This window comes from Emydura macquarii, unplaced genomic scaffold (assembly GCF_026122565.2).
Source record: "Emydura macquarii macquarii isolate MOO-44397 ecotype Brisbane River unplaced genomic scaffold, CSIRO-AGI_Emac_v2 contig_2473, whole genome shotgun sequence".
Classification (NCBI taxonomy): domain Eukaryota; kingdom Metazoa; phylum Chordata; order Testudines; family Chelidae; genus Emydura; species Emydura macquarii.
Genome location: NW_027132610.1, coordinates 16,970,440 through 16,991,781, shown reverse-complemented (window position 1 = coordinate 16,991,781; position 21,342 = coordinate 16,970,440).

The following is a 21,342-nucleotide window of genomic DNA, read 5'->3' as shown; positions in this document are numbered from 1 at the left end:
CCCATGTCACCCACATGTAAGGTAGGCCCTGCCAAAAGAGATGCTGAAGAACCATAGATGTAGCAGGGGAACAAGGAGAGCAGAGTTGCAAAATGCCAGAGGGGCAAGATTCAAGGAATAGTCAAAAGCTCTGGAGAGTTCAAGGAAGAGAATGCAGTAGAGGCCCTGAGGCTGTGACCTGGAAGAGATCAATAGAAACAAATTTTGGTCTATAGAACCCAACAAACTATTCACTGTTCATGGTACATGACTGGACATCTGGGATTGAATCAGCCTACTGATTGGATGAATAAAACTCTTGGCAAGCTGAATGATGTGCATCAATTACTCTAGTTTGTACACCCCTTCTTTTGCTCACATGCAAATATTGAGTATTCATACAAAGAAAAGTCAGTCCCCCCAAATTTTTGTGAACGTTCTTTCAAATTCGAAACAGGAACTCAATTGCACCACAATATATTTTGATAAAAAAAATACTGTGGTCCGACTGAGCTCCTATTTCGAATTTGAAAGAACAGTTTTTTTCCGGTAATATGATTGATGTAGTATGAAGGCTTTAGATTTGCCATTTGGGATCAGTTCTGATTTTGAACTCAATGATGGCTGCAGTTTAGTTTGACAGGTTAAGGAAAAAGCTCAGTCTGATTTGTGCTTAAATAATTTGTCACAAAATAAACAGTCTCAAAGTTGATCCCTAATCATCAAAGCATTTGAACCACAATGAATCTAGACCATATATTACACATCTGTCCATGTGGCTTAGATTTGTACATTATGGGAGTCAGGGATCATACAGTCCTTCTGGAATTAGAGTAACTGTCGGCTATAGGGGTGTGAAGATTCATCAGTTCTCTCTTTCCTGTGTTCCCTGTCTGCAAATTCTCTGTGAGCTGTGCAAACTGATAATCAGCTTGGAAAACTTCAGCTCTATTCTGCAATGAGCTTCACACACAGACCCTGTGCGTGTGTGGAGCCTAGATCTATGTATAGGTGCAGGAGGTCTCCTACATGGACTTCTTTACAGTAACAGGACCTCTGTCTACAACTATGGTCTCGCTGTCTTACAAATCCTTGGCCATGAAATGTACTTTAATTGTGTATCTTAGGCTTGGATATTTTTCTTTGAGGCTGGCCACATACAGAACAGAACCAGTATTTTAAATTGAGAGCACTGGGCTCTTTCTTCCACATCTCTCTTTCTGCTAATGTTAGCCCTTGAGACTGAATTCACCTGGCCAATCATGTATGCAAGGCCAAACACGCCAGCTTCATTCAAGTGGCTGGGATATAGGACAAAGGAAAGAGAAATCTACCAGCCAAAACAATAGTAATTAAAATATATAATACACACACTAACCTGGGATAAAACTATTTTTACAGGTGTTTTAGCCCATTTAATAGGGTCTTGCATTGAGCTGTTTCCCCTTGGTTAGTGTTCTCGATTACTGTATAGATGTCCCTTGGTTTAGTTTTGTGCTGTTAGCATGAAAAATGCCACTGAGGTTTATAAGCTATCATCTGTGGTTGGCGATGTAAGCCTTAGTCTGAGGTTCTGGCTGGTCTATAAATGGGTTGAGCAGGCCAAGTTTGGTTTTATCATATCTTGAGTGGCTGACATTTGGAATGAAGCTATCAGCTGGCATGAAGATCCCTTATCTCTCGTCTTTCAAACACCCACGTCCCTGAGCGCACAGAGGAACAGTGGCAGCTCTTCTACTGTAGCCCCAGGACTAAAGGACTTCCTCAAGGGATACAGGCCTGGCTGAGGAATTCAGTTCACTATAGAGATGCTGGGTGACCTAATTACAAACACATTTTGTTCATGTGGTGGTAATAAAATATTTGAAATCAAGGTGAAAAGTCACTTGCATCTACCTGAGAAACACCTGTTTCCAACCATGTCTGACAATTTAGCATGGTTCAGACTGATGTACTATCCAGGTCTTCTTGTAAATTCTTCATTTGCATATACCAGGTAAAAAAATGAACCTAATAGTTATTTATGCTCAACCCTGAACTCCCAAGAAACTTTCCAGAGCATTTTAGAAAATCTCCCTAGGCACGCAGGAGTTAAGTGGCCCACCTAAACTTTCTCTTGGCTGTCCCAGCCAATATGCGTGTACTGGTGCTCAGAGCAGTAATTGGCTGTGGCTAGCAACACTCAGTCACAAAAGGTAAGTCACGTGTTGCTGGAGCTGCTCTTTAAAATTAGGCCTCAAGCAAGTGTGACCCAAAGCCTGTCCCCTGCCTATATGAAACAGAAAGTAAAGATGACAGAACTGTGTGTGTGTGTGTGTGTGTGTGTGTGTGTAAAAAGAGCTCAGGCACTAAGAGTTCCTACTGATGCAATTTATTATCTATGCAGGATAAGGTCTGGAAGAGTGGCTTTTTTCCCCCCTATAATTTATTTCAGTACCTTTAGACATCATTAGGTGTATATGCTACTGGAAAATAGTAGGCACTTCAACTGATCTGCAGTGTGGAGCTGGTATGCTGCCTGATTTATTTAGCTTCACAGAATCTGGCAAGTTCACACACATGTCAGCACCACACAGAGGAACTCCTGGGTTCTCATCCCCGGCCACTGGCACTGACTCAGTGTAGCCCTGGGCAAGTCGTGTGCTGGTGATTTTTTCAAAGGGCCTCCTCTAGACAGCCAGATGTGGGTTAGGGTAGCTGGGTTTGAATGCTCTGTAAGACAGGAAGCTTTCAAGGCAGTGTTGCACCAACTGTGGATGTCTGAAAATCAGGTCAAATGTTCAGCTCTTCCAAGCCTCTGAGCATTCAGGTTTCAGCTGAATAGCCAGCATAGAATCTTCAAAATTCTACTGTCCTCCATGACATTATGTCAGAACTCTTCCCTTGGTTTGAAAATGTCATAGCTTCCTTCCCAAACCACATCCAAGTCAGCTGAGACACTTAGAAGTCCTTACATGGGACACCGATGGCCTACCATGTCTGCACCTGCACTGACAGAAGTGTCAGATGGTGGTGCTTATGGCCTGCCACACAATGAAAGATGAGAGCAAGGGGAAATGTGGAAGGAACAGGAGAGTTACCAGAAGGAGAACCGGCTGATCACAAATTCCTGAAAATCCTTGGAGGAAGACATGAGTGAAGGATAGCAAAAAAATTGGGGATGAAAATAGTAAAGAAGCCGTTGGATTTGAGAGAGATGCTGTTGATGACCACTGAAAGAGCAGTTTCCATGCAATGGAGGAAATTGAACATGGACTGTAGCAGGGAGCCAGGAAATAATTAAAAGAATATGTCAAGACAGCATACTCATGAAGGTTGAAGGTTACAGTACATGGGCAGAAGGGAAAGAGGGAGTTAGGATGATAGTTCAGATTAAGGAAATATCTGTAGGAGAAATATGTTTAATAGAAAGGAATCATATGAAAGGGGTATTTGAAGATCAGAGGAGAAGAGTGCAAAAGATTAGGAGTTGGGAAGGAATGGAGTCAAAGGATTGCAGAATTGAACCAATACTATTGGTATCTGCCCTCAAAAACTTAGTTCTATGAGTAGATTTGTATCCATGTGTCTTGTATGGAACACGTGAATACCACTAAAATTCTGAAACCATATAAACTCCAAATGTGATACATGAGCATCTTTGACACGCATGCCATCTCCATCTGTGGGTTTTGTAATGCAGGTAGATTATGTTGTTTAAACTGCTGCTGAATAAACGTCCAGCTAATTGGACAGTGCGTTGCTTACTTTTCCAGTATATGATATCCATAAAATCTGATCAGACACGACTCATGCACAGTTTTGTGTGTATTTCTTAGAAATTGAAATAAGGCTAATAGGTTTATTTGAGAACAGATGTTCATGTTACTGCTACCTAGGACCTGGGTACTTTGGTAGTCCATTCTGGGAAGCCTCTTTTTGTACTTTGTATCTGAAGTGCTTCTGGTTGACAGAGTTCTTGTTCAGGGCTGAGTCCTTTTTTTTGGTCTTTAATCAGAAAATGGGGGTACGAGTTGTGCATGTACTGTGTGTGCCAGACTGCCTTGCATAACAAGCCTCAGCACTTTGCTACTCATCTGCTTCATGAAAACATGATCATTCTGCCACTAGAAAGAGGTCTTTTATTACATTTTATAAATGTGCCAGCTTATTGTTTTATTCCAGTTAGTTCAGTTTCTAGATAGCAAGGCAGGAAACAATTATTCCATTCTTTTTAAAAAAAAAAAAAAAAAAAATTCTGTTTGGATCCCTGGAGGTTTCTCCCCATTTTAGTTTCCCAAAGAATTTAAAGCATTTTGTGGTTATGCTATACTATAATAATACCATCTCTAAAGTGGAGTGGATGGCAGATCACTCTTTTTTGTGTGTGTTAACTGTAACAATCATATTTGCAATATTTAAGTGATTTAAAACCTTTCTTTTCCCTCGTGTTCTTTTGCCAATAACTCTTTCAGTGTAAGTATCTTGACAACAGCTGAAACAAGCACCATCTATATGGTATCCCCTCATTTGTAGTGTTTTTATATAACTTCATGTCACTCGTATATCATTGATGATGGCAGAGTCAGTCATCTTGATGTTTCATGGTTAGGCTTGGAAGGATTAGATTTTTATCAATAAATGTCTGTAAATTACTTAACCACACACAAACACCCCAACTGAAAAAATATTTGCATCGATGATCATCAAAATTTACAGATAAACAAAGTAAGAAGAATGCTTTCTGAGAACTGAGATTAATTTAAGGACATTTACTTTATATATTTGACTTGATGTTGACAATTTTGTGTTTTAATGATTATAAAGCTTTAGCTTTTTGGATTTCAACATCTGCCATTAAATAATTGTCTGACTATCCCATAATTTTGTCCAACTGTGAAAATTTAAGTAGAGAGAAAATTTAAAAATGCTCAGCTAGAAATATACTTAAAAATAAACATCACTATTATCTGACAACTATAAAACACAATTAAATTCTGCCAAGCCTATTCATGATGTATCCTCAGACGGACTGCCAGCAGCTTAGTTTGTTCTGCTGCAGAGTAGTATAAAAATCCTGTTTTAAGATACTAATTGATAGAACCAATTGTTAACTGATATATCATTCATGTATAACATATATAACATTTAAGAAATACATCTTAAGGGCTGCAGCTCCCACATTTGGAAAACACTGAGGCATCAGTTAAGATACTAAAAGTTAACAGAAATTAATTACTATATACACTTGTCTTTTGTTGATTACCATGTATCTTTGTATGTAAATTCACATGAATGTATAAGCCACGTCTTCTCTCAGGGTTGTCATAAAGGGGACAAAAATAAATGTACATCAAGGAATTGTCATACTGGATAAGACTAGCAGTTTATCGAGTCAGGTATCCTGTCTCTAACAGTGTTCAGTAACAGATGCTTCAGGAAAACTGAAATGGAATCGCCTGCCCATGAGCAATTAGTGTTTAGTGCATGCCCTGAATCATGAGGGTTTTCATCCTACACTTATATGTGTAAAGTAAAACCCTACTTAATCAAACCATATTTATGTGATTAAAGTTCAGACTTGTCTATTATTAAACACGTGTTAAAGCAGCACCTGGAGGACTTAGCTCAGATCAAGGTCCCATTGTGTTTTGTGCTGTCCCTACACAGCAAGAAACAGTACCTATCCTGAACAGTTTGCAAGTCAAATAGACACGAGAAATAAAGAATGAGAGAGGGGAAGCTTTATTACCCACATTTTAGAGATGAGGAACAAAGAAGGTAAGTGACTTGTCCACGGACTCAGAAGAAGTCAATAGCAGAGCTGGAAGTTGAACGCAGATCTCCTGAAGTCCAATTGAGTGTCTTAACTACAAGACCATCTTTGGTCCTAAATTATGTAATTTGCCTTTAGTTATCCATGAAACTCATAACATTTTGGTCTATGGTGACAGTGTAATTAAGCTACTAATCCCAAAAGTCCCTCTGGGATTTCTTCCATTCCCTTACATAATGCTTATTGATCTTGAATTTATTTGTTCTCTCCATTTCCCTTGTTTCTTAGCCTGCTACCTTTGTCTTCAAGTATGTGTGTAAAGAATGTCTCAGAACAAGCACATATATGCTTAGTCCAGCATCAGTACAGGGGACTGAACTAATTTACTATTGAAGTCCCTTCCAGTCCTACATTTCTATGATTATCCAAATCCCTTTCTTAGCCCTGGTCTACACTTACCTGGAGATTCGGTGGCAGTTGATGGAAGTTATGCAAATTATGCAGAGTAGCTTGCATAACTCCCATCGACTGCTGTGCTTCCCTTCTGTGCGGTGTCTTCACTGCACTGCACAGTTCCCGTTGACGCAGCGCTACGCTACTTGATGGGGTGGTTTTACTCAGTCGATTTCCTGATTGATTGAGCAGCTCTACACTGACTGCTCAATCGATCCAGAAAGATCGATCTGGCAGTGGTGACTTTGTCTCCGTCAGTATAGACATACCCTCAGAGCGGGGAAAATATGTGGCTACAGACAAAAGAAAGCTATTTAAGAAATTAAAGCTCAAACTGTTGGAAAGTGGGACTTTTTGGGAAAAGGATGGAATTTCAAGACCTTGAAAATCAGACCACATCAGGGATGTAAAATTTACTAGAACAGCCATTTTTTGTGTGCAGGCAGACTCCAATATACTAGAAAAAGTCTATTGACACATTTAGGTTGTGAATATAAGCGTTAGGTAGCAAGAGATCCCCATTTGAATAAGTTTTTCTGAAGTAAATCTTTCTGATAGTCTGGTCCTCAATTCTGAGGGTTACATTACCTATATGCTAGGCAAATAAATTTGTGTTGCATCTTACAGATTGCTGTTCTACAAGTTTAGAGCAAGAAGGGCAAACAGCGGTGAGGAGTTTGCATTATTTCATGCAGAGATAGCTAGGGTGCTGGGTTGTCTCCCAAACCCATGTCAGAATGTGATCCCTGATGTTTGGATTGGAGTCTGATTTCATTGAGAGTCAAGGGCTCTCATCTCACAAAAGATGCTCACCACCCCCCTCCCACAATAAGTGCTCTCTGCCCGTGTTCTGTCCAGGAGTTCTGTTCAATCAGTTATTCAGGTTTGGTTTTGTTGTTGTTTGTTTTTTAATGAGGTCTATGTGCAGAAGTCCCTCATTTGGGCAACAAATTCTATCACCCTACACTGTCTAGTAACTCCAACGGAAAACGATGAGTGAGAGTAGCAGAATCCTGAGTCCACTCTACTTTATACACACACACACATATATATAACGTCTCTGAGGTGATTGTGCTAGCCAGGGGGACTGAGTGGAAAAGAAGAGACTGGAAGGAATTGACTGTCAATATTTGAGCAAGGGTTTTTTCATAGAAACTTCCCCTTAGTCTGTGAAAACGCTATCTACCAGGATGCTTTCTAATGCCTATAGCCTAAGAAAATGGCAAAACCACTAGACAAGAAGCACGTTGCTGGATACACTTATATATGGAGTGTATTGCTAGCACAGTACATTAATCAGATGGAAGTGGAGAATGGGAATGAAGATGTGCAATGCTTGTGGGTGACCTATCACACAGTGTGTGTGGGGTGTTTTGGGTTTTTTTTTCCCACGAGGCAAACCGGTTCATTCCAAAGACAAAAAGTCTGCTCTTCAGAAGTGTTTTCTGAGTCCTTGGAACGGGTCATCTCTAGTGTGGATAACTTAGCAATATTCACACAGGGAATGACTCCATCAGAGTGAGAGAAATCACCTCAACCTTCCCTTCACCTGGTGGTGGAAGTTTAATAAAGATCTGAATACCATCAGTCTTTGAGGTGCCAGTAATCAGGAACTGAATATCAAGCTTGTGGTTTGGATTTGAGATTCACACTTGAATTCTAATGGCACATATGTTGGGCTACTGTGGGGAAAGTACATAGTAGTTGCAGTACAATTACAATTCAATTATAATTTTTATGCAGTTTTACCCACAAAATCCTATGATGTGATTACATGGCAAATTATATATACATGAAAAATAACTTCTCTGTAGTCTAAGCTTCTCTCAAGTAAAAAATCTCTCTACTCTAACCAGTGTTTAACACTCATAAGTGGTCCCCCCCCAGTATAGGTTAGTTTGTTTTACATTATTTTATATCATGGAAGCTATGGCAATGATCTCAGAGCAATGATACTAATTTTTAACAAATTCAGTGCCTCATAAATATGACTTGTTTGGAAGGTGGTGCTATAGTAAGAGACTGTCCTTTTGTGTTTTTCCAGAGACAATGCTCCTTCTCTAAAAATCCACCCCAAAGGACATCTTGATCTTTGTTGGTCCCCAGATCATCATTCTATAAAGAGCTACACATCTTAAAAATAAAGAACTTTCAATAGTTAGTTTGTGGTATGTTCCTCAAATGGAAAAAAAATAATAAATATATGAATAAGGACCGGGGAACGGATCAGTTATTTTATAATAAATGAACTTCTGTGAAGTATAATTTTCTGCTTTAGCAGAATTTCTGCACCTGATAGTATCCTTAATATTCTTTAATTAAAAGCATAATCTGTTGTAGAAATTGCTGTTCTCTGAAGCCACCTGAAATCAATTTGAATCCATTTGCTATCCATCTATTGTTTATGCGGTTATAGATTAGAGAATACATTTCTGCTTGTCAGGAACCATCAGAACAGGTTTTGAATGTCATGATCAGAGGCGGTTCTGAATACTTGAATGCTCTCTAATGAGCATAGAGCAACCATTAGAAAATGTAATCAGTCATATTTGATGACTTGACCTTGGGACTTGGATAACAAGGGGTCTAATTATTTCTGTCCTGTAAGTGCCACTAGGAATTGCTTTCCTGAAATCAATTTGACTATTTCATTCTCACTGAGAGGTTAATCTTCCCTGTGTGAAGGAATATAAACTACAGAAAGAATCTGCAGATTATATAAAAAACCCAGAATAACAGTGTATCTCTCTGTATAGTAGCCAGATTAAAAATGATCAATGTTATAACATTCTTCCAAGAAACTTGAGATGTATAGAGTTTAGTACTTTAGTTTCAATTAACAATTGTTGCACTCCCTTGTAACTTTTAGCCTAGTTGATAGTGTACTCACCCAGGAAAGCCCCTCTCTGCCCTTGAGGGGAAAGAAGGATTGGTCATCTTTCAAGTGAGTGTCCTAACCACTAGGCTAGGGACTCTTCTGATGTGGGGCTTCTTCAATCTCTTGTTGAAGTTGTTCCACTTTAATTCAATTGAATAATTAAATATGAAGTGGGCTCCTGCAACAGTTAGAATAACTTTAGAGACTCAATGTCTGGACTTCGACACCTACCTCTATGGGAGGGACAAGGCTTAGCACACACTCCTCCGGGAGGCATCTCCCATTGGCTAGCTCAGGCAGCCCCCCTCACCTAGCGTGCTGACTTTGTGGACTGCAGTCTAAAGCTCCTATCTCTCCCTATGCACTGTAAAGGGAGCCTAAGTGCCTAACTCAGGCTTTGTGGATCACAGCATTGTTCCTGTGACTCTCTTTCTAGGCATTGCAGCACTCCATATCACAACGCCTACGTCCCTTTTTGGATCCCTCCCAAGGAGGTTGAGAGGAGGGAGCCAACTCTATACCACCCTCCTTCCCCTACAATCATATCAAGAGCAGGGAGGGGCTATGCCAGGATGGGAGTGGATCTCACAGTGCTTCACTAGATCCTTGTCTGGAACAGTGGCTGGCTGCAGCTGGGCTAACTTAGAGCAGCCCTAAGGGGTATTCATTGAACCCACAAGGACTACTCACACAAGTAAAGCTGAGCATATAGAAATGTAGGACTGGGAAGGGACCTCGATAAGTCAGCTAGTGCAGTCTCATGCACTGAGGCAGGACTAAGAAGTATCTAGACCATCCCTGGCGGGTGTTTGTCAAACCTGTTCTTAAAAGCTTACAGAGATTCCACAATCTCCTTAGGTAATTTGTTCCAGTGTTTAACGAACTTCACAGTTAGGAAGTTTTTCCTCAATGTCTAACCTGAATCTCCCTTGCTACAATTTAAGCCCATTGCTTCTTGTGGTCTTCTCAGTGGGTAAGTAGAACAACTTATCGCAGTCCTCTTTATAACATCTTTTTACCTACTTGAAGACTGTTATCATGACCCCTCTCTTTTTCTCTTCTCCAGACTAAACAAACACATTTTTTAAACCTTTCTTGTAGGTCATGTTTTCTAGACCTTTAATCATTTTTGTTGCTCTCCTCTGGACTTTCTCCAATTTGTCCACTTCTTTCCCAAAGTATAGTGCCCAGAACTGGACTCAGTACTCCAGATGAAGCCTTATGTGTGCTGAGTAGAGTTGAAGAATTGCTCCTCTATGTTTTGCTTACAACACTTCTACTAATACATGCATATTTAGTTAATGATCCACTATAACCCCCAGATCCTTTTCTGCAGTACTCCTTCCTAGGCAGTAATTTCCCATTTTGTATTTGTGCAGCTGATTATTCCTTCCTAAGTGTAGTATGTTGCATTTCCCCTTTATTGAATTTCATTTCAGACCATTTCTCCAGTTTGTCAAGATTATTTTGAATTCTAATCTTGTTCTCTGAAGTCCTTGCAAACCAGCCCTGCTTTGTATCACCTGCAAATTTTATGTGTTCTTTCTATTTCTTAATCCAAATTATTTATGAAAATATTGAATAGAACTGGATTCAGGACAGAACCTGCAGGACCTCACTCAACATGCCCTTCCAGCATGACTGTGAACCATTGATAACTACTGAGTATGGTTTTCCAACCAGGTGTGCACCCACCTAATAGTAGATTCATCAAGGCTATACTTCCCTAATTAGCTTATGAGAAGGTCATGTGAGACAGTATCAAAAGCAAAAACAACGAGAGTTCTGTAGCACTTTAAAGACTAGCTGAACTTTGTGACTTTGTCCTGTCCCACAACTACTTCAGATTTGGAGCCAATCTATACCTTCAAGTCAGTGGCACAGCTATGGGCACCTGCATGGCCCCACAGTATGCCAACATGTTTATGGATGACCTAGAACAACGCTTCCTCAAAACTTGTCCCCAAGCACCTCTCCTTTATCTATGCTACATTGATAACATTTTCATCATCTGGACCCATGGGAAAGAGTCCCTCGAAGAATTCCACTTGGATTTCAATAATTTCCACCCCACTATCAACCTCAGCCTGGACCAGTCCACACAAGAAATCCACTTCCTGGACACTACAGTACAAATAAACGATGGTCACATTAACCACCCTATACCGAAAACCAACTGACCGCAATACATATCTTCATGCCTCCAGCTTCCACCCTGGACACATTACGCGATCCATTGTCTACAGCCAAGCCTTCCCTCAGACAGAGACAAACACCTACAGGATCTCCATAAAACATTCTTAAAACTACAATACCCACCTGGAGAGGTGAAGAAACAAATTGACAGAGCCAGACGGGTACCCAGAAGTCACCTACTATAGGACAGACCCAACAAAGAAGACAACAGAACACCACCGGCCATCATCTACAGTCCCCAGTTAAAATCTCTCCAACACATCATTAAGGATCTACAACCTATCCTAGCAGATGATCCCTCACTCGCTCAAGCTGTGGGAGGCAGACCTATCCTTGCTTACAGACAGCCCCCCAACCTGAAGCAAATACTCACCAGCAACCATACACCCTGCCAGAAGGCCAATCCAGGAACCTATCCCTGTAACAAACCCCGTTGCCACCTCTGCCCACACATCGACTCTAGTGACACCACCACTGGTCATAACCACATCAGCCACACCATAAGGGGCTCATTCACCTGCACATCTACTAATGTAATATATTCCATCATGTGCCAGCAATGCCCCTCTGCCAGGTACATTGGCCAAACTGAACTGTCACTATGCAAAAGAATAAATGGACACAAATCAGACATAAAAAATAGTAACATCCATAAACCAGTCGGAGATTACTTCAATCTCCCAGGACACTCTGCAACTGACTTGAAAGTTGCCATACTCCTACAAAAAAACTTCAAAAACAGACTTCAAAGAGAAACTGCTGAGCTTGAAATCATCTGCAAACTTGACACAATCAAACTGGGTCTGAATTGGGACTTGGAATGATCACCACTGATCACACATTCTCACCTCCTAATCAATGGTTGTGAATGGGCCTCAACTACTCTAACTGAATGGACTTTGCTTTCATCCACCTTCCCCATCATTGTTACTTCCCTTGGATATGTATATATATGCCTCCTATGTGATTTCTATTCCTTACATCTGACGAAGTGGGTTACAGCCCACAAAAGCTTATGCCTGCAGAAATTAAATTTGTTAGTCTTTAAAGTGCTACAGAAATCTCGTTGTTTTTGCTGTATACAGACTAACACGGCTACCCCTCTGGAACAGTATCAAAAGCCTTACTGAAGTTGAGATACGTCACATCTGTTGCTTCCCCCGCATCCACAAGGCTTGTTACCCTGTCAAAAAAGAGAGATTAGGTTGGTTTGACAAAATTTGTTCTTGACAAAACCATGGTGATGGTTACTTATCACCTTATTATCTTCTAGATGCTTCAAATTGTTTGTTTGTTTGTTTCTTTATCTTTCTGAGTACCAAAATTAAGCTGACTGATCTTTAATTCCTGGGGTTGTCCTTATACCCCTTTTTATAGATCGGTTCTATGTTTGCCATTTTTCAGTCCTCTGGAATCTCTCCCATACTCCACGCGTTCTCAAAGATAATCACTAAAGGCTCAGATATCTCTTTAGCCAGTTCCTTAAGTATTCTAGTATGTATTTCATCAGGCCTTCTGACTTGAAGACATCTTGCTTGTCTAAGTAATTCTTAACTTATACTTTTCCTATTTTAGCCTGAGATCCTACCCATTTACACTGGTGTTCAGTATGTTAGTTATCCAATTACTGTTAGCCTTTTTGGTGAAAATTGAAACAAAAGGCATTTAACACTTCGGCTATTGCTGCATTTTCTGTTATTGTCTTTCTTTTGTCATTGAATAATGGACCTACCTTGTCCCTAGTCTTTCTCTTGCTTTTAATGTATTTGTAAGGTGTTTTCTTGTTAACTTTTATGTCCCTAGATAGTTAAATCTCATCTTGTGCCTTGGCCTTTCTAATTTTGTTCTTACAGGTTTATGTTGGTTGTTAATATTCATCTTTCGTAATTTGACCTAGGCCAGGTCTGAACTAAAAAATTAAGTTGACCCAGCTATGTTGCTCAGGGGTATGAAAAATCCACACCCCCTAAGTGATGTAGTTAACCTACCCTAATTCTTCCTTCAACCTAGCTATCGCCTCTCGGGAAGTCACTTTTTCCACTTTCTCTAATAAGAAGTTGTCTCCAATACATTCCAAGAACTTGTTGGCTACTCTGTGCCCTACTGCATTATTTCCCAACAGAACTCTGAGTAGCTGAAGTTCCCATCACCACCAAATCCTGTGTTTTGAATTATGTTAGTTGTTTGAAAAAATCCTCCCCCACCTCTTCTTCCTGATTGCGTGGTTTATAATAGATCCTTTGTTTTTACCCCTTTTAATCTTACCCAGAGTCTTTCAACAAGTCTGTCTCCCACTTCTCCCTGAACCTCAGTGTAAGTGTGTACATCCTCAATATAGAAGGCAACACCTCCTCCCTTTTTCCCCTGATATTCTTTTCTGAATAAACTGTACTCTTTCATACCAATATTCCAGTCATATGAATTATCCCTCCAAGGCTATGAGGCCAATTAGTTGTAACTGATTATTCACTAGAATTTCTAGTTCTTCCTGTTTATTCCCCATAATTCTTGCATTACTGCACAGACCGTTAAGATGTTCATTAGTTTTTTTCCTCTCTGTTCCCTCTTGTCTCTTGTGATGGGTTTACAAACTCCACAGTGAACAACAAGGGGTTAAGGATTAACCAGATCCATCCCATCATACCTGCAAGACATGCACAGGCTGGAGGAGGAACATAAAAGGGGAGCAGAACAGCTCACTTGTTGGCAGACTAGGGAAGAAAACAGACCTTCAAGCTCAGCTCCCGAGGAAAGGGCTGACTGAAGGCAGGAACTTCCCAGACAACCACTGTCTGAAGGTCCCTCCCTGGGGTAAGAGAGGGCCAGATACTGATACTCCCTGAGAGGGAGTCATTCCCCTCCATCTCTTACTAACTCTGTTTATTTGCATTAATTCGCCTTACTTTTCTTTGTTCATGGGCTAACCTGGAAGGGGAGCTACTTGGCTGGAGGGCCAAGTTAGAGGAAGAGGCAGGCCATTACAGAGGTGGAGCAGACACTGGCAGAACCGAGTGGAGAGAGAACTGCCATGCCTAGCCACAAGGAGGCACCAGCATTGAGTCGACTTCTTCTCTCACTCTTTTGTCCCTGCAATGATTGCCCATGACACTCTCCCCTGATTTCCACCCTTCTCCCAGGTCTCCGTATTCTGGACTTCCCTGTGGGCTTCTGTCTCCTGCCCTCATCAACCTAGTTTAGGCTAACTAAGTGAGGTGGGCTTTATCTGGATCTGAAAATACTCTTCCCCTTCCTTGATAGGTGGACCCCATATCTGTTCAGAAGTCCTTGGAATAGTGTCCAATGGTCGAAGATGCTGAAATCTTTCTGGTGACACCATCCATGCAGCTGTGCATTCACCTCCAGGATGTGTCTGTCTCTGCCTGGGTCCGTACCCTTGACTGGAAGGACCAATGAAAATGCTGCCTGTGACCCCAGCTCCTTCACCCTCACTCTTGTAGCCCTGTAGTCACTTCTGATCTGCTCAGAGTCACCCATTGGAGTACCAATAGTGCCTCCCCTGAATGAGCAGTATGGGGCAGTAGTCGGAGGGTGAGATGATCCTCTGTAATCCTTCCATAATGTCTTGGATATGTGCTCCTGGCAGGCAACACACCTCCCGGGATGCCATGTTGTCAGGCCGGCAGATGGATTCCTTTGCTCCCCTTATAAAGGAGTCACCGACCACCACCACCCTTCATTTCCTTTTGGGAGTGGTGGCTGTGATCCTTCCAGCCGTGCGGTACGTGGCTATCTCTCCTCCACCTTTGGGAGAGATTCCTCATCTTTGTTGCCAGGACAGTATACAGGTATTTTTATCTCTATGGACATGCTTAAGTACTGTAATGGATCAGAGCCAGCATTCAGCACCTTGCAGGATTGAGCCCTAAGTGCTGAAGCATGCAGTGTTAATGCAAAATAGGAGCTTAGGGCTGCATGAGAGCAGAGAATTGGTAGTTGAATTGCAAACATATGACTAATAATGAGCTGGGGCGGGACCATAACTTCATATATTGTCACCACTAAACTAGATCAGGGTATCTGATGTTTGCCTCATGACAACAATGACAGTGGCCAGACTTGTCTGATGATATAAGAGCCGGTTCTCATCATAGCTTGCTGTGCTGTTATCAGACAGCATAGCAGTGCATACTGAAAACTCCACCACCAGTTCCTGCTCATTCAGTGAGGGTAGCTGTGCTAAGACGCCAGACCTTTCACTCCAGAGCTCTGGTCTTCACAGCCAGCTCTCCAGTCTTCTTTTGATAGGATCAGTGTAAGGCAAGTACGGTGAAAGGGCCTGTTTATTATGGATTCTTTTTTTTCTTTTTATTTCATTGAGTTGATAATGCCTCTAGATAAAGAGAATTAATGCTAGTGATGAGGCATATTATCTTAAACCTTTAAAACAATCTTTTCTTCTCTGTCACACTTTTCTCTAATGGTTCATATCCTGGAAGCATTTTTTTTGTGCTGGATATTTAAAAACCATTAACCTCTACCCACTCCACCCTCAGTACCACTGGAAGACATTAAAGCATTCTTTTAACTCTTTCACCACTGGGCAGTTGCTCCACATCCTGTGTTGTCATGTCTGCACTGATGCCCCTTTGTTTGAAATTTTAACGTTGGGATGTAGCAGGTGGGTTTGGTGGGAATTCAGGCAGATAAGGAGGGTTTCCACACAGGTATGGCAATTCAGGTCCCAAATTCTTCAGAAAGCAAGAAGAGGGGTTGAGAGAGCTCTGCACTGAGGGCTTCTTCTGCTGGTTGAAGGATCCTTGCATATAGCTGTTTCTAGACATGATAAACTGGTCTATATAAAATACAAAGCAGGATTCTGGGAAAACCCAATTTGAATTTTCTCCCGGTCCTAGTTTTGGAGAGGATCAGAAATGGGACACTTGAAACACCTCAAAAAAGTCCATTTGTTATTTTAAGCTTGCTCAAAATCTTGAGGTTCAGAAAAAAAAGGGAACGTTTCCAGCTGTTGCTGAGCAGGAGAAAAGCAGAAAAGGTCAGGCAACAGCTCCTTATTCAGTAGAGCTGAGCCTGTGTGGTGACCCTTTCCCAGAAGCACAAGGGCCTCGTCTAGTCCACCCTTCCTACAACCAGATGTGAGGAGAGGAGGGGTTGGAGAAAACGTTCACAGCAGCTGCCAGGAACAGAGAAACAGCTGCCTTTTCAGCCCCAGAACCTCAGGGAGGCGATGACTTACAGCACATGGTTTGAACACAGGTCATGCTGCCATTTGGTCCCATCCTTGGGGCACACGTGGAGCAAAGGAGCAAGAGGAAACTTCCCCCACTTCATCACCTGCAGTAAGAGTTCTGGAGAGCAGGGGGGCTTGTTTCATGGGCGTGGTTGTGGCAGGATGTTGTGGTAACAACCTAGGCAGGAAGGCATGATCACTATTTATTTTTAAGTGACGTGTTTTAAAGCAATAGGTGGGCGAGGGTGGGGAATGTCCTGTGCAGGGGAAGTGGGATGATTCTCAGCAGGATGCTATGGACAAGAGACTGGGTAATGAGAAGTTGAGAGAGGGTTTTGGGATGAGAGGCCAACCTAAGGTTTTAGTGGAGTCCAAAACTTATTAAAATATCTAGGGATTTGGGGATGATTGGGCCACAAACTAATCATGGATGTTTATTATTTGCTGGTGTAATGATGGTTTCTAGAGGCCAGGGTTTCATTGTATTGTTGAGGAGCAGCGGAGGACAATGATATATTTTTGTCCATTTAGATTATAAGCCCTCTGGCACAGGGACAGTGCCTCTCTATCTAACTCTACAGCCCCTAGCATAGTGTGGCTGCTGCTGTAATACAAGTAATAATCATCCCCATTTTTGGGAGCGTTACCAAACCGCTTCAGGTCCCTCCTATTACCAGCTGTTAATAAATCTACAAGATCTGTCCCATTAAGCAAGTATGTTTGGACCCTGAAAAATAGGTTGGATACAATCGAGGCCGGGACTGTCTTTTTGATTCAAAGTCTAAAGAATTCTTTGGACAAACGGGCCATGTCTCAGTTGGCCTGCCAGTTGCTACTATTCTATCATTAATACTGTGTAGAATGTAATCAATATTTTAAATGCAGTTCCTCAGAAGTGCATCGTTTTCTGCAGTATGTAGTCTAAAAGCTGTGGTGGGTAGATTCTGAAGATGAAAATCAGGTCCCCTTGCAAAAAAGTATCAGTCTATTTCCACCCTCAAATGTGTGGTTAACTGCATCACCCAGGGCTGAACTGTGGTCAGACCTAATACCTAACTGGAAAAAAAAAATCCTGGGTGTGGTGTTATGTACTACAACCGAGCTCTAATTCATGGGTCTGGTTGAATACAGTGAAGTATCTAACATTACTCACTGCACTATAGGGCACATAAAATGGTACATTTCTGGGGTGGATTTAGCCAATGGGACCATAATTAAACCAATTACACTGTAGTCTTCTGCCGCAATAGCAGGTTGCTACTATTAAAAAGTTGATTGATATGTAGCACTCTAAATTTCAGCAGCAATTCTTGCTTCAGAATTAGTATTAAGCATAATTCAAACAATCTTGTTGTAGTTCTGAATAGTTTTTATGACTGAGTGGTAAGAATATTAATCCTTTAATAACCCCCTTTTTCATTGACTCTGTTCCTGCCAAACTGGTAGCCAGACACCAGAAGGATCGGAAGGAATTACTGGAGTCTTTCATCTGGGAGCTAGAGTCACTGAGTATGTGTTCTGTGCACGGTTGTAGCTGAAGCTTGACCTGTGGCCTTCGTTGTCGGTGGATGGCATCCCTATCTGATGGGTCAAAAGGAAGCCAGAGGCCCTGTGCTGAGCTTGTGTCAGCTGGCTGCCAGGTTCTGAGTATCTGACAAATGACTGTGTAAATAACACTTTGCTGTGTCAAAGCGCTGGTAAGCAAGAGCCTACTGCTACTGTGATTCATTAGCTTATTACTCATTTACAGCAGAGTCCTCCACCCTCCTCTGGTTGAAGCGGGCACCAGGCAGAGTGGAACTGGTGCTTTTCTGCAGCATGGGGTGAGAGCAGGGGTCTGGAAGCTTATCTGAGCGCTCCCCAAAACTGTGCGAAACAGTGGGTGAAATGGAAGCAGAACTCAGGCAGGGATGCTGTGTAACACTGCGGCCGAGAAGCGAGGCAGTCAGAGAAAGGACAGCAGCAATGTTCAAACCATAGATGGGAGCACAGTGCCTTTTAAATGGTCCTCAGTGACCCTTCTAAGTCTGGCCAATACTTTGGCATGTGCACAGACGAGGCAGCCAGCTCCTAAGTGCTATTTTTACAGAGAGGAAGGATGGTTTTGTGGTTAAGATACAGGATGGGGAGTCAGACAATGTAAGTTTTAAGACCAGCCTTCCACAGACTCCCTGTGTGAACTTGAGAAAATGACAACCTCTTTGTGCTTTAGTTTTCCCATCCTTAAACTGGAGCTAATAATACTGCTCCCCTCTCCAGGGTGTCATCGGACTTAATTCATGGACTCCTTACCCAGAGAGGGGAGCCTTTATTTCTGCAAATAGTTCCTTAGACCTCACTGAGACTTGTGCTGTGATTGGGTGAATGTGGATGTAACTGGCCCATGAATGTTTCGGAGGAGTTCAGATAGCAGGGCTAGGAACACCCTAGAATCCCTATTGAGGGATAGGGGTAGCTGCTGCAGTTGGTTGAAAAAGTAAAAAAAAAAAAAAAATTGACAATTTGTGGGGCAAAATATTCCCCACTTTTTGACCTGTTGTGCAGGCAATCATCCCCCTAAGTAATGATTCACTATGAAGTGGAAGTATTAGGTTTGACGCTAAAAGCATGAATACAAGCCTCTTTGCCTTCTTAAGATTTCAGCAGTGAGAAGACATCTCCCATCCTAATTAAAATAAACCTTTTTAAATTGGAGTCTCTGTGCTTCTCTGGATGTTTGTGTCTCCCCTCCCCCAAATTAATCTCCTTCACCTAACTCAGGCTCCTAGAGCATGGCTATCCTCCTTTTGGACTCAGAAGGACAAGATCGACCTCAATCAATTACCAGTTGATGTCACTTTTTAATTGGCTGAACGTAATATAGATGAATGACACAAAGCATAGCTTCCCCTTAAATGCTCATTGTGTCCAAGAGTCCCCCTGTCCAATGCACGCAGCAGGAGCCAGGGATGAGAAATGGCAGTGCAGAGTCCTTTGAGTGGGGCAGCCCACCAGCAAACAGTTTTAGAAGCAAGCAAAGATTTGAGATTAAGCCCCAGTCACTGAGGAGGCAGGAATCCAGATGGCCACCCTCCTGTATCAACACTGCACACATGAGAATCAAAAGGAGAAAATGTCACAAGTGTAAACAGTGTATGAGAGCAAACCATAATGCTTGGACTGGCTGTAATCCAAGCGCCCACCCTCTTATCACACAACACGCTATGATCAAACACGGGAGCGAGCCACAGCATCTGTGACTGAAACATCTAATGAATGTTTGCATGGGGAGCAAGGCTAGAGGTTGGCTCAGCAGAGAAGCAGAAAGACGGCTTGGGAACATGTGGCAAATTGCCTGACCAGCGCAATGTGCAGCGGGGGAGGAAAGACATGAAACAAAAGCCTTCCTGCAGGGGCAAAGAGAAGAGACCAACCGCTGACAGAAATGGAACAACACAGCTTGCTGTAGAGGCCAGAACTGCTGGGGCAGGCCAGGCCAATAGTTGTAAAAACAAAGTTTTAAAGTAGGAAATATAACATGAATAAAAATGGCCCCCCTCCCCTCTCCTCCACCCCAACCAGGTCTAACTAGACACCCAAGAGCAATATAGCAAACTGGCAACTGGTCAGCCAATTGACAATCCATGTGGGATACTGGCTGTGACCCATACTGGTTTTTTTTGTGGGGGAGAGGAGGAAGGTTTAGTAAAATTTGGGGAGCATCAAGCTATTCAGTGACCTGTTTAACGCTACTGCTGAGTTGTCCAACTGTCTTTGTTGATCACTCACTTGTGTAGCTCCACCTCACCTCCCAATGTCCTCGTTCCAATATCGCTTGTTTCAGAAAACATTTCATGCTCCCGACTACCAGCAAATGGTCTTCATAGTTTGAGGCACTCCAAGGCTCATAGTTTGAGAACTGCCAGCCTTGCAGTCCACAGCCGTGACACTAATTGCACTGGGCCTTCCTTACACTCGGAAAATTACAAACATAATTTGCAACTGATACAGCTGTTGTGAAGTTAGGGAGCAGGCATTTTTACCAACAGGTCATCTAAACCCAAAATCGGATTGGAGCACATGGTGATAAAACACCTTCCTCCTGTTTACACTGTGATCCATCCAGGCCTAGGGTAGCCACCTGAAAATGCCAAGGTCAGGGCAGGCTGTAAAAGGAGAGCAAATTCTCCCAGCACTGGTGGGTGACACTGAAGTCACACTTCCCAACCAGCCACAAACAGTGCTGCTGATTCCCCCCACTGGTTATCAAGAAGCCAAAATAAAAATATACACAGCCCCCTTTACTGCATTTCAGTCTCTGGCTCCCAATCGGCCACTAGGTCTAGTAAAGAGATCAGTTATTTAAAACTCTATGCTCTTTACAGAAAAGGTTTCTCCTGACCCCAAAGGGTCAGCCACAGTACCAGATCAATATGTCTGGATCTTACCCAAAATACCATGCTGCCAGCCAATCCTTTAGTAACTAAAACTAAAGGTTTATTATAAAAGGAAAGAAACAAACTATAAGAGAAATGTTAAAGGATTAAAGCAATCAGATACATACAATTGATTTGAAAGTCCATATATATCAGGTTTCTAGTAGAATTGTGGAGTTTTCCGGCTTGTATAGTCCCTCTGGTATACATCCACTACCTGGATGGGTCTCAGTCCTTTGCTTCACAGCTTCAGTTCAGTTCAGTTGTAAATAAGTTGATCCAGAGGTAGGTGAAGACAAAGACTGAAAGACAAAACGGATGTCGTGCAGCTGCCTTTTATGTCCTTTGGCCTTTGCCATGCTGCTTGTGGAATTTTACAGGAACAAGATGGAGTCCAGAGTCACATGAGTAAGTCCTGGTGACTCATCAGGTATATCCCTGGCTTCTCCCCCTGGGC